Source organism: Ochlerotatus camptorhynchus, unplaced genomic scaffold (genome assembly GCF_037179485.1).
Source record: "Ochlerotatus camptorhynchus isolate MF236.1 unplaced genomic scaffold, CSIRO-AGI_Acam_v1.1 ptg000432l, whole genome shotgun sequence".
NCBI classification, from domain to species: domain Eukaryota; kingdom Metazoa; phylum Arthropoda; class Insecta; order Diptera; family Culicidae; genus Ochlerotatus; species Ochlerotatus camptorhynchus.
In genome coordinates, this window is record NW_027040918.1 from 340,893 (window position 1) to 353,632 (window position 12,740).

At 38.6% G+C, this 12,740-nt stretch overlaps 1 protein-coding gene across 1 annotated transcript in view; it reads right to left on the reverse strand.

The window, feature by feature from the left end:
* Window positions 1–12,740, reverse strand: part of LOC135711351 (chitin synthase chs-2-like) — an 86,848-nt gene that overhangs the window by 3,574 nt on the left and 70,534 nt on the right. The gene's annotated exons all lie outside the window — the stretch shown is intronic.

Here is a 12,740-nt window from a genome sequence, read left to right on the forward strand (position 1 = left end):
CAAGCTGAGATTTATGAACTGATAGCAGAAAAGGAAACAACGGTTGAAGAAGTACTTGGAGATCTTGAAACTCCTGGCGATTTGGACGATATCCTTGAGATGCCAGCACCAAGCGCTCAAGAATTTAAGGACCAACACCAAAAACTAACCGAGCTGCAGCGCTTTGTTACTCTCGACACGAACGAGGAGCGCCGGATAAAGGCTTTCAAATTGCTGACGGAATGTGAAAACCTTCTTTTGGGATGGAAGGAAGAAACTGAGATGTAATTGGTTGTACTTTTTAAATATGCATTTACATCAAATGTAAAAAGTACACTGTCAGAAACCGGAGTAAACATTGATTGATCAAAAACCAAATGCTCATTTATTTTGACGTAGGACTACGTCTTTGATTTCTATATAGGGGTACACTTTGTGAAAACCGAAAATGGAACATGTAACAAAGATTAAGAAAGATTTTGAACGTTAATAACTCAGCTGCCCCTGGTCCAATTTCAATAATTTTATCACCAATCGATCAGAAATACGGCTACGCATCGATAACAATGCTTCCGAATGTTGCTTTTTAACAAGAAACTATTGGAAAACTGGTAAATGTCCAGCATTGTCCAAAAGCGTCGAATTAACTAACAAATCCACCAATTACCTACATGCATATGTGCTTCCCAGCACAGTCGTCAGAGAGTAGTAAGTAGATGAAACAAGTCGAAGTGGCATTCGCCTCCGATCCTCGGGCGCGTGCGAATAGGGAGGATGGAATTGCGTAATATTTTGCACACTCATCGCCATATTCAGAACCAAACGCAAATTCTTCGAGATAACTACCATCCGTCGTCTGGCTCGCCGTGGCGGTGTCTGACGTATCTCCGGTCTGATTTACGAGGTGTGCTGAAGGTGTTCCTGAAAAATGAGATCCGTGATGCTGTTACCTACACTAAACACGCCAAGCGTAAGCGGCCATGGATGTCCTCTCGGCCCTTTTCAGGGTCATCAAGCTTACATCAGTAAAGAGTTGGAATAGAATTTATCTGTGCTTGTTTGTCCATATTCAGAACCACAAGCCCCCAACGACCACACAAAATGCTCTCCAGAGTTGTAATCTTGTAACCAAACTTGGAAGCAGGCGTGCAAGTGATTTTGATTGAATCTCTTAATCAACTTTCTCTTTGAAAAAAAAAAAAAAATACTACAAATTTGATACCCCTAAAATTCAAAAACGGAAAGATTTGAACTAATAAATCATTGATCAATTAAAAGAACTAAATGCTTTTCACATTTATTCCGTCCACTAGCGGTCCTACGTCAAGCTTCCGTTCGTGCCCCTAGGCACAGACCCTTCTACTTTTTTCTAATCGGGAAATTCAACATGACAGTCCACATACTAAACGTAACAAATTACCACCAAACAGATTCTGTGCTTCGATTTATTTCCTGAATATTTTTTACAACCATACCAAATATGATTGTTACTTAAATTTCAACATGACACGCAAACTAATGATAGAATGATATAAGTGATATTGCTGAATGACGAAGCTGACTCTCCTTGACTACTTTCCATGTTGGACTTTTGAGTTGCTCGAAGTCGTCTCTTGCAGCAAACAATGTTTAAGGGTAGATTTCATAATGTTATATTTTCCTCAGTTATATTTTCTTAGGTTATATTTTCCTAGAATGACAGGTTCTTGTTATAAAGAACATATCACAAATACAGCAGCAGGACGAAGTTGACGAATTATAAACTAATTTTTTTTTTTTTTAAGATCATGATCTTGGTCCACTGAACAGTCTAAATAACGATCTACAGAACCCGCATAAAACCCAAATTGTTACTTGGGGTGTACTCCATTTACGCGATTCCCTCGCGTAAACGGAATCATTCTAGACCAACGTAAATGGAATTCGCGTTCTTCGGGGAGAGAGTGTACTGTATTTGGCAAAAATACAGTACTATTCTAAAAGTTATTTAAAGACGACTTTGACGGGAAATTTGAAACATAACATTTAGTGCTAAAAAAAAAATTTTGCTGGTAAATCCTAAGTCAATTCAGAAAAATTACTCTTAAATGAGAATGTTTTGAGATAGAAAAGTATAAGAGTCTGTGCCTAGGGGCACGAATATTACAATTACTTTTGCGCTTCGATTAAAATCTATAAACATAAAACTCTTTAAATATTGCAAATGGTGGCCGGTAGTGTGAAAAGAGCTGAATAAATAGGAAATGACATATATGGCATGTTAAGGGATTGAACTTGTGAGAAAGAATTTTCTCTCTCAGTTCTGATTTTTTTTGCTATCTGTAGCCTTTTAGTAAAGTGGTTTAAACATGTATGGGAAAAAACCTTTTTTATATAATTGTATCTAGATTAGCAATTATTTCCAAGAAAAAACTGAACGAAAAAGGCCACGAATGGGTTCTTTAGGTTGTCTTTAACTTATTTTGACCTGGATATGTATTTTAACACCTTTCCAAATTTCTGTATGGGGATTTTTTTTTTCCTTTTGGTTTGTTTTTTCCGTCGATCTTGTTTTCCGTGCTGAGCACCAATGCTACCGACGTGCCAGGAAGGCAGCTCCCACACCTGGACCCTACCTATCGACCCATCAACTCATGAACCGGGGACCAACGGCTTTACTTCCCATCCGAAGGAAGGCGTGATGAGAGATGTTATGCCTCAGAACATCCCGGCGGCGCCGACTGGGATTGAACCCAGGCCTGCTGGGGTGAGAGGTAATCACGCTTACCACTACACCACTGGCGCCGTAATATGGAGATTTGTACTACTAACAATTAATGAAAGATAGCCTTGACTTAATGGTAGATTCACCAGTTTTATCCCGATTTTTTTAATTTACATGTAAATTAAGTACAAAACCAATAGCGATTGACCCGAAAAGATCACTAGATTAAACGAGTTTTTTCTAAGATAGCAGAATTTTTCCTGTATCTTGAATTTAGTTCACTTTACTCAAAACTTTACAGGATTTTATGTGATTGTTCTCAAGCATTTCCTTATAAATAATTTCCCTGTACCGAGTTCTTTTCAGAATTCTTCTTAAATTTGTTTGATATTCACTCTAGAAGTACCTTAAAAATTAATTTAAAACAGTCCAGAATTTTTTTGCAGAGAACTCCAAAAAATTCAACCAACAATTATCATGGAATTTTAAACTTTTTCGAAGAATTCACTGCAGCATTCATATTTTTTAAAGTGGATAAATTCTTCTTAGCTTCTTAATTCAAAAATTAAAATTAAAATATTTCTCACAATCGTCGTGGAGTTTTGCTTTAAATTATGTTGATGCACTTGCAACACTTGATGCACTTAAAATGCAATGAGTTTCGGTGGAAACAAAATTTGGACATCTTACGTTTATAGCTGCCTATTTGCCAATCCAATGCGTAGGCCAGCCACATAATTTTCTCAAGGGTAACCTTCAGAAACTTACCCGTCTTAGGTCGAAATTCTTCATTATTGGTGATTTTAATGCAAAAAACCGCTCATAGAGTAATGTTCAAAGCAATTCCAATGGTAATATTCTGTTTGATGATTGTTCTGCAGGTTATTACACTATTCGATATCCAAACAACCCAACATGAGTTGGTTGGAAATGCTAACATGAAGCTTTAGTGTGATGATTTATTAGCTAGAGAATGATCTTTAGAAGAGGGTAGGTGGATAGTTCCGTTAGAGTACGGCAGTATGAAAAATGAAATAGAAGTTGAAAATGAGCGAAGGGCCATTAATGCGACAGTTTTTAAAGATCGACGCACATTTTTGCCTAACCCGTACGATGTATGCGGGGACTTGAAGTATGTCTCCAAGTCCACAGGCAAAAATGTGCGTCCCTCTTTTTGCTCATAAACTGACTGCGGCTGTGGAATAGTTCTAGCGACGTTTTCATCACTACCTAAAGCCCCACGTTGCGAGAGCATTTCCAGTCGATGGTGTGTTATAATGCAGTTCTTCTTTACCCAACTATTGTGTTGCTCCTCTCGTCATGACCAACGTGATCATCTCAGAGAGAAAGCAGTAGGGTGGTTGTTGCGTGCTGTACCATCATCAGCATTGTTGACGGCTACTCCCGCCTTGAGTTTTTACATTCAAAGTGTTTTTTTATTATGTTATTTTTTTCATACGCGAAGTTAACGAGTTTCAGAGTTGGTTGGAAATGCTAACATGAAGCTTTAGTGTGATGATTTATTAGCTAGAGAATGATCTTTAGAAGAGGGTAGGAGGATAGTTCCGTTAGAGTACGGCAGTATGAAAATTGAATAGAAGTTGAAAATGAGCGAAAGGCAAACTTTGGTTACCATGCTGACTTCCTTCCTGTAACCTTTGAAATATCCCATGAAATTTCTAATCCCAATAGCTCTACTTTCAATTATCAATATGATAATCAATATGATCAATATGATTGGGAGCAATATCGAACATTTATGGCATATAACTACGATCCTAATATTCCTTTGCATTCCAAAGATGATGTTAATTATGCTCTTGAATCTCTGACTACTTCTATAGTTGAAGCAAGAGCTGCCTCAGTACCAAAATTCGAGGTTAAATCGATCCAAATATAATAGACGACGATCTTCAGCACTTGATCCGTCTTAAAAATGTCCGTAGGAGACAATATCAAAGACCACGCGATCCTGTCATGAAAGTTATCTGGCGGTATTTGCAAAAACAATTGAAATAGTGATAAGCTGCCCAGAGGAACAAATTTTTTACAAATTATGTTTTGTAACCTTTTTGAAAGCTAACCAAATTTTTGAAAAAAAAGCTCAAAAGCCTATTTCAGCGCTTCAAGAAGGTGGTAAAATTTTGATCACAAATTCGAAAAAGCTCAGTAACTTGTTCACTATTCCTATTTAGAATCAGGTTGCTCGGAATTATCTGAATATTTTCTCTCGGGAAAATATTTTCGATGATTCCTGGAGGACTGATTTGGACAAAGTAAGATCTATAACTAAAAAAAAATTCAAAATATGAAAGCTACAGGCGATGATGTAATTTTCTATACCCTCATAACAAAACTCCCAGAGAGTACCTTGTCTTTCATGGCTAAATTATTTAACAGATGTTTTCATTTGGCATACTTTCCTGATAAATGGACAAATGCAAAAGTTGGTCCAATTTTGAAGCCGGATAAAAATCCAACTAAGCTTCTAGCTACCGTCCAATAAGTTTGCTTTCTTCAATCAGTAATCTTTTTGAAAAAAATAATTTTGTATAGAATGATGCTTCACATCAAAACGAACACAATTTTTGCAGATGAGCTGTTTGGATTTTGCAATAGGCATTCAACTACTCATTAACTCTTAAGAGTTACCAGTTTAATTCGTTCAAACAAATCTGCAGGCTGCTCAACTGGAGTTGCTCCCCTAATAAAAGAATACCATAGCCGAACGATAACCCAAATTATTGAACTATTCTACAAATGGTTTGTATGATACCCTGAACCGTTAAGGAAAATAACCATACTAATTTTATTAAGGTCTGCTAGACATAGAAAAGCATAAGACTGTGTTTATGCCAACGTTTGATTGGCAAATTGAAAAAGTTTAGTTTTCCAGTGAGACAACATTATTTAACCGGCGGAACTTTGCAGGTGAATTATCAAAATTCTCAATCTGAAGGACTAGCTGGTTGAGCTGGAGCTCCTCAGGGAAGCATTCTTTGGACTATATTGTATTACATTTTCACTTCAGACCTCCCTGATTTGCCTCAGGGTTGCCACAAATATTTGTTCGCCGATGACACAGGCATTTCCGCTAATGGAAGAAGGCTTCGTGTTATTTGCAGCAGACTGCAGACTAGTTTAGATATTTTCTCTTCTGATGTACAAAAATGGAAGATTTCTCCCAACGCTTCCAATACTCAACATTTATGAAGAGTTTTGAGTGTGTTGGTTAATTTCCTTATAATTTCGTTATAATTGCTTATCTTTTGACAGATACGCCTATTTCGTCTACTACTTGCATACTTGCATCAGTTCCTAGTGGTGTTGAGTACTTGGCACTGATGAAGTCTGCAAGTAGTAGACGAAATACGCGTATCTGTCAAAAGATAAGCAATTATAACGGAATTAAAAGGAAATAAACCAACACACTCAAAGCTCTTCATAAAGGGATTCCGTTAAGAGGTTCGACATCTTTAAAAGATTCAACTTTTAGTATTTCCACGTAAGCCTAGAGCTTTCTTTTTGAAACCTAGTTCATTATGATTATGATGGCCCACCACTTAACCCCGTACATGGGAATTTGTTTGGGTTTATTTATTATTAAGATAGATGTAAAAAAAAAAATTCAATTTGAATTTAGTCATTGCATTTGCATTTTTGTATTCCCATGTACGTCCATCATTGTCCTTATTATTTTTTACCAATTTTGAGAACAGGAACCCATCTGGGTACTGAAACTACTTTGGGGATAGATCCCTACACATATGAGTCCAATATAGGGTTTTACTGCGCCCCAGATCACGTTGCTTCTGTAATACAATGTCAATGTCCAAGACGTTTATTCTATTTGGTTTCATCATCACCAGTGACTGGAAAATGTCACATATACACTTATTACAACGCTTCACTACATAATATTATCCTTCACAAATTTTCTTTTAAAGGCCTTCATACTATGTTCTTCTCGTAGGTCCCTAGGTAAAGAGTTCTACAGCTTAACGCTCTTGTAAAACAGTGAGTTTTGCGTGGATGCTTTCAAAAATGACGCAACTCGAACATCATCAGCAGATCTTCCCAACAAGAATTGACAGTTGAATAAGAGCTTATTCAGGCAAAAATAAGCTTCTTCAGCTAAAAAATAGCTAATGCAGCTTTTATTAGCTCAAATTGTTTGTTGGGTTGTCTTATAACTATGAATGTCTCTGCCACGTTCAAGCCGAGATGACAGATACTCTGGTGCATGTCCATTAGCTAATTACCTAGTAGTAGTCACATAGTCACTATGAACGGAATTCAAATTTCCTGGTCAAACCAAGTGAAATATATTAGACCAAAAATTAACTTTTAAAGATCACGTCGAGGGCATTCAAGCCAAATGTAACAAATATATAAAATGTTTGTATCCTCTTATAACCAGAAAATCCAAACTTTGCCTGACGAATATTTAAACAAGTTTTTAGACCGGCCATGCTCTAGATATTGCACCACCAGGAAAAAGCACTACAAAGGATTCAGAACAAAGTTCTAAAGATAATTTTGAAGTTGCCTCCCTGGTACAGTACTATCGAGGTACATAGAATTTCGAATGTTGAGACTTTGGAACAAATGTCCAACAAAATAATTGATAATTTCAAGCTCGAAAGTTTCGCCTAATTGAGAAGATAAACGTCTTTTTTCACCTGCTAGGAGAAATAGGGTAAATGTCGGCTTCGGCACCCATTGACTGTTTTCGGCAACCAAAATTTAAACGTTAATTTCACTATGTTTTCCCATCAACACACTTCCCTGAATGCATCCAAACGATTCTTTAGTCTTTCAGCTTCAATCAGATTGTATGTGTACGTCTGAGCAGTCCTGTTATACCAGATTTGTATTCAAATGAAGCATACGTACTCTAAAATGGGGTTGATTTCAAGTTGCCGATAATAGAACAGCTGGTTAACACGCAGTTCTTATGGGAAGGTTGCCGAAGAAAACGAGGCTGCCGACAATAGTCACACTCACCTGAGAAGTTTGGAGCGTTGTAAAAACCCTTTCAAACAGTTTTGAAGAATTCTGTCGATTAGAATGGATAGAGAAGCAAGCAGCAGATGAATGTAAACTAACAGACACGTCATATATGCGCGTGATGCTGGGAAAATGCTAATAGAAGTGCGGACACTGCTTAGATTGACGAGAATACGTAAATTCCCCTAGATGAGAATGTGAGAAGCGAGAGAATATTATACTCTCACAGCAGTTTTCGCGAGATGATTTTTCACTTCTTTCATACACCTGAAAATTCACTCTCCGCACGCAAACGATGATCCGAAATTAAGAACCAAAACAACAGTTTGGGCACATCCATAAGTTACGTAGAATCTGAGGAGTAATGGAGAGGGGGTTTCAACATTTGTAACGGACCATACATAAGGTATAGAAAAAAACGCCACGAAGGGGAAGGTCTAAAATTGGTAAGAAAATTGCATCGTCATTTATGGATGACCCTTATGATTTGATAGAAGGTATAAAAAGGAAATAGAAAAAGTAGAAGGGTCTGTGCCTAGGGGCACGAACGGAAGCCTGACGTAGGACCGCTAGTGGACGGAATAAATGTGAAAAGAATTTAGTTCTTTTAATTGATCAATTATCTATTATTTTAACTCTTTCCGTTTTTGAATTGTAGGGGTACAAAATTTGTAGTATTTTTTTTTCAAAGAGAAAGTTGATTAAGAGATTCAATCAAAATCACTTGCACGCCTGCTTCCAAGTTTGGTTACAAGATTACAACTCTGGAGAGCATTTTGTGTGGTCGTTGGGGCACAGATAAATTCTATTCCAACTCTTTACTGATGTGAGCTTGATGACCCTGAAAAGGGCCGTTTTATTGAAGAGGACATCCATGGCCACTTACGCTTGGCGTGTTTAGTGTAGGTGGCAGCATCACGGACCTCAATTTCCAGGAACACCTTCAGCACACCTCGTAGATCAGATCGGAGATACGTTTGACACCACCATGGCGAGCCAGACGACCGTTGGCGGTTATCTCGAAGAACTTTGCGATGACACTTGGCGCCTCCTTTACCAGACCTTTTCCTCCTTTGCCACGACCAGTCAATTGTTGCTTGTTAGGTGTGAAGAAGTGGATTAGCCACCTCCTTTCTACTGCTGCTATTGCTGTTCACCACGCCGTCCGAAGCGAAAATGAGCTAATGCCATACAGCAGCGCTCTTTTATATCTTTTCAGGTTAAAGCAGAATGATGTGCAACCAAGTGGTATAAAAGCTACAAAGACTCCTCCCATTATGAGTAGTTTGCTATCAAGTAGCGACACTGGCTCTTTTCCTTTTGCGTACACGGCGAATTAGAACGACCCAAATTTGAGATTAGATCACTCATATTCGCCAAAAGTGCAGGAACTCAGTGATGAGCAAATTTGTCTCATGATTTCCTGTGGAAAACCTAAAAATTCTGCCAGAAAATGAGGAAATTGACGAAAATTTTATTCAGTCTCGGAGAACTACCAATAGACTGAGTTAAGCAATCTTTAGTTTTCTCAAATTCGGGAATTTTTCCCTGGAAAATCCTGGAAAAACCTGGGAAAATATGAGGCAAATTTACTCATCGCTGAGTTCCTGCACTTTATTTGTTATTTCTGAGATAACTAAACTCAAATTTGGGTCGTTCTCATTCGCCGTGATATCACCTTGGAAGATATCGGTACCGGTGGTTAGCGTGATTACCTCTCACCCCAGCAGGCCTGGGTCCAACATGTTATAAGGCATAACATCTCTGATCACGCCTTCCTTCGGGAAGTAAAGTCGTTGGTCCCCGGTTGAGTTGATGGGTCGATTGGTAGGGTCCAGGTGTGGGAGCTGCCTCCCTGGCGTCGGTAGCATTGGAGCTCAGTACGGAAAACAAATCTCGCGTCGATTTTCAATAGGTCCTATCTACATTGATCGATTCTCTTCATCGACACTCTCTTTCGTAAATAACTCGGCTTCACAAATGTTTCCTGCCGTCTTCGTCGAATTAGATGCTAGATTGTTGCTTCTTCCATCGAAAATAACCGGCCGTGGCGATTCAAAGTTGATCAAGGTTGATCAAAATAATTTGTACCCCTGCTTCCAGTTTGATTACATGAGCATTTTGTGTGGTCATTGTTTCTGAATATGGACAAACAGGCAGATGAATTCTATTCCTACTCTTTACTGTAATAAGCTTGGTGGCCCTGAAAAGAGCCGTTTTGTTCCCAAAGTTGGTGATGATTTAACCTCCGAAACCAAACAGAGTGCGTCTCTGTCATTTCAAAACGTACATGACATCAATGGCCGCTTACGCTTGGCGTGTTTAGTGTAGGTGACAGCATCACGGATCTCATTTTTCAGGAACACCTTCAGCACACCTCGTAAATCAGACCGGAGATACGTCAGACACCGCCACGGCGAGCCAGACGACGGATGGTAGTTATCTCGAAGAATTTGCGTTTGGTTCTGAATATGGCGATAAGTGTGCAAAATATTACGCAATTCCATCCTCCCTATTTGCACGCGCCCGAGGATCGGAGGCGAATGCCACTTCGACTTGTTTCGTCTACTTACTACTCTCTGACGACTGTGCGGGGGAAGCACATATGCATGTAAGTAATTGGTGGATTTGTTAGTTAATTCGACGCTTTTGGACAATGCTGGACATTTACCAGTTTTCCAATAGTTTCTTGTTGAAAAGCAACATTCGGAAGCATTTCTGATCGATTGGTGATAAAATTATTGAAATTGGACCAGGGGAAGCTGAGTTATTAACGTTCCAAATCTTTCTTAATTTGTTACATGTTACATTTTCGGTTTTCACAAAGTGTACCCCCATATAGAAATCAAAGACGTAGTCCTACGTCAAAAAATCTGATCAACTATGTCAAAAACAGCAACCATCTATCTAGTTGATTTTTTATGTTGAAGCAAATAATTATAAGTCAAATCGTTTACTCGTCGGGGCCTGGTGTAAGAATTTAGAACTGAGCTGTCCACTATATAATAAATCGTGTTGACAGCAACCTTCCGGCCGGCGCCGGTGGTGTAGTGTAAGCGTGACTGCTTTCTAACACCCCGAAGTGACTGGGTTCAGTCCCAGCCGAGGTCGGTGGGATTTTTCTGAGGCATACAAATCTCTGGTCACGTCTTCCTTCGGAAGGGAAGTAAAGCCGTTGTTCCCGGCCCATGTGTGTTGAATAGGTGCGATATCCTAGCTGCCTTCCTGCACATTCGATTGCCGTCAATGGATGGCAATCGATATCCATCGGTGATTGGCACTAGATTGCGGAACAGAGACTGACGTTAAATAAAGGAAAGAAAAAGAAGACAGCAACCTTCTGGCTAGTGATGTTTTCGAATGAGATACGATTTGTCTTAACTGGAGACAGCAAACTTCTATCTAATCCTGCTGTCAAGTTAAAGCAAGCAATAAGATGTCAAATTGCACACTAGAGTCTCATGGTGAGTGAACTTTGAACTGAGCTTTTCATCATCAAATATTTATTCCTTATTCATCAGAACAGCTTTATCCAACACCGCTACCTTCTATCTAGTCGAAGTCGCAAATTAAAGCAATGCAATTAGCAGTGAAAAGAAGTTAAAAGGTATACTAGTGTGATGTACACCATCCAATAAGTCTTTTTCACTTGAAAAACTTTTCCAAAGACTGAAACCTTCTATCTAGTCAAGAGGTCAAGTTAAGCAAATAATTTATTGGTGCCACCTGGAAGACACATTATGAACACAACTGTTCAGTTTCCAATAGACCTTATGCATCTGATGAAGACCGCAACCCACCCAAGTAACCATAGACACGTTATTTCGCCTTTTTGGCTATATACGGGCCTCATCAGAACTTGCAAACACTGGCCGTTGTTCAGCTGTATATAGCCGAAAAGGCGAAATAACGTAGTTGAAGATGCTAATTTCAAATAACAGACTGTAGTGGTAATTTTTATACGATAGATGGAGTAGAAGAAAGCATAGAGTTGATAGTTCCGTTAGAGTACGGCAGTGTGAAGATTGCATATAGATATTAGAATAGCGAGCTAGGACAACTTTTAAGGAAGGTACAAATCGGTTTTTTTTTCTCTCTTTCACGTCTCGAATCCGGAAATCGATGTCCGACGCCATTTTGAAATCCAAGGTGGTGGCTTCTGGGTATCCTAAAATCTGGAAAACATTATAAAATACCCTTTAATATGGTTATTTTTGGAGTCGTGGTGACGTATAGAGACCGGATATCGAGGTCTGACACCATTTTGAAATCCAAGATGGCGGCGTCGGACGTCGATTTCCGGTCTCTAGACGTCACCACGATTCCAAAAATTCCCATATTGAAGGGTATTTGATAATGTTTCCCAGGTTTTATTATACCCAGAAGTCGCCATCTTGGATTTCAAAATGGCGTCGGACATCGATTTCCGGATTCGAGACGTAACCACGATTCCGAAAATACCCATATTGAAGGGTATTTGTAATGTTTCCCAGATTTTATTTTAACCAGAAGCCGCCATCTTGGATTTCAAAATGGCGTCGGACATCGATTTCCGGTCTCTATACGTCACCACGATTCCGAAAATATCCATATGTTTTGTATAGTTTGTTGTACAAGTTTGGCAGATTCTTATCTGATACAAACCATGTTTCCCACTATGCCAGGTTTTTCGGTATGCATGATTAATATAAAATGATAGAGATGAAACAGTTTTCCAAAAATGTGATGGAGATACTATACGTCGTTTAATTGATAATGATAATATCACAAACGTTCTCTCAAAAGATATGGATGGATAATAACTTCTCAATCATTGATAGGTTCTCTGCTGATAATATCACTCTCACTTCTATTAATGATAGGGATAATACCCTCTATCATCTATCTATCATTTTTTCTATCACTGATAGTATCATTGATAGAAGCAGTTGTGATAGGGATAGAGATAGGTGATAAAGATAGGTGTGAAAATGATAATTGATAGGGATAATTTGGATGCCTGGTCCACACATAAACAGAATCCACTCAGAAGTACACATGAAATTTA